Below are 2,102 nucleotides of genomic sequence, written 5' to 3' on the forward strand. Positions count from 1 at the left end.
TTAGTAATATACAGTAGAAATTCAAGGAAATGAGGTTGTACTGGATCTCCATCTGATATTGAATTTGATAAATCATTATAAATTGAATCGCTGCTTGTTTCCGTCAAAAGAGCAGTTCATGTTGTAGATGGCATGATGGTGGAAGCATGATATTGAATTTGATAAGTCATTATAAATTGAATCGCTGCTTGTTTCCGTCAAAAGAGCATTTCATCATGTTGTAGATGGCATGATATTGAATTTGATAAGTCATTATAAATTGAATCGCTGCTTGTTTCCGTCAAAAGAGCAGTTCATCATGTTGTAGATGGCATGATATTGAATTTGATAAGTCATTATAAATTGAATAGCTGCTTGTTTCCGTCAAAGGAGCAGTTCATCATGTTGTAGATGGCATGATATTGAATTTGATAAGTCATTATAAATTGAATAGCTGCTTGTTTCCGTCAAAAGAGCTGTTCATCATGTTGTAGATGGCATGATAGTGTAGGCATGCGATAAACTTGAAAATGAGCAAGAAAATCGCTGGTCGGCCTAGACATATTGATTCAACTCGACGACCATTTCTGCTTGCCATCCTCTCTGACTATACTGCCCTATACAGGCCTACGCACAGCATACGGTAGAGGTCATAGAAAAAGCTTTCAAGGGCCACTATGACGATGGCACCACCAGCCAGGTGTTGCATGGGCGCAGTTTCTGTCTGTCTGTCTTGCTACCTAGTCTGTACTGGACTCGGCGTTGGAAAATTGGCTCCTTGGAGACGTCGTTGCTGACTTGGCGCAAGAGAAGATTCAACACATCCTCCACCATTAATTAACTAGCAACATGTTTCGAATTGGCGGAAAACCTGACGAAGCCGAGCTACAAGAAGCTAAAGAATCAGCTAGGAAAAGTGTCTGGTTTCAGGCAAAGATATTTATCGGTACAATCTTGGTCCTAAGGATAGGTAATAAGCAATCAATCAACCACTTGTAATGGCAGGATGACGAGGCCATAAGCATCTTGCTATGCCAATAGGCTCGCAATCATGAACCGACATTAGTCGACAAAATCAATCAATTTCATAGCGGTATATATTTCTATAGCTGGATAAAAATGATGCACTATTTGACTCATATCATAGACTGCATTCGTACCTTTTGAATAGACGTGGTGATCGGTTAGTATTTTTACGGAGCTAGACCTTATGATGCAGTCACACTTTTCACGGCGTTCTGAAAATCGCTGTGCTGTCTTACCACGATACTCGTACAAGAATTAACTTCAAGGATGCAATCATACTCTTTCTGCTCTAAACATCAATTGCCATAGGTAGTGCTGCAATAGACTACACTTGTACTTTATGAATAATCTTTGTGCTGTGAATCAATACTTTACCGTCTACATGCAGCTATACCTTATGATACAACAAGGATTTCTAAAGAGAGAATCTCTTTCTTAGTAGTCCCTGAATGAAATCAGCCGATCACACTCTGCTAGCGATCCACGTAAATCGTCATGGCTACTGCTATGGACTGCTCGTGTACGTTTTCAAATAGTAACTGTTGTGCTATTGATAAGAGACCGAGCTATACCTGATGATGCCATCAAGTAACTTCGAAAATCCCAAAATCAAACTTGTATCAACTTTTACATTGAGTCTCATGCTTGACATGTTACGCTAGAGTGGGACTACGTCTTCAATAAAACAGGGCACACTACTACAGATGGTCAAGCAAGATAGTCCATCTAGCCGGAATAGGTTGCAATGTTTTGCTAATTTGCTTATACTGTACACTATGATGCATAAACCAGCTACGAGTTGGAAATACAAACTTGAATTCGACTTCCCTTAACGAGAACATCTTACTAATAATGACTCCTGTCGACATTTAATGGACAATGTCTGTGGCATGACTAGCATGTTTCTCTAATTGTATCTGTATAAACATGATCACTTGTTAATGACGCGATCGTCAAACTGATATCTAATCTTATTAATAATCGCTCTTTTTGTCATTTCTACCTAGCGCCATATATAACCAACCGCTTCTTGGACTAAAGACTGATGGAACATCCTAGTAACCGTTTTAATGTAATCAGAAATATAAATCAACATC

The sequence above is a fragment of the Trichoplax adhaerens genome, genomic scaffold (genome assembly GCF_000150275.1).
Source record: "Trichoplax adhaerens TRIADscaffold_5 genomic scaffold, whole genome shotgun sequence".
Taxonomy (NCBI): Eukaryota; Metazoa; Placozoa; class Uniplacotomia; order Trichoplacea; family Trichoplacidae; genus Trichoplax; species Trichoplax adhaerens.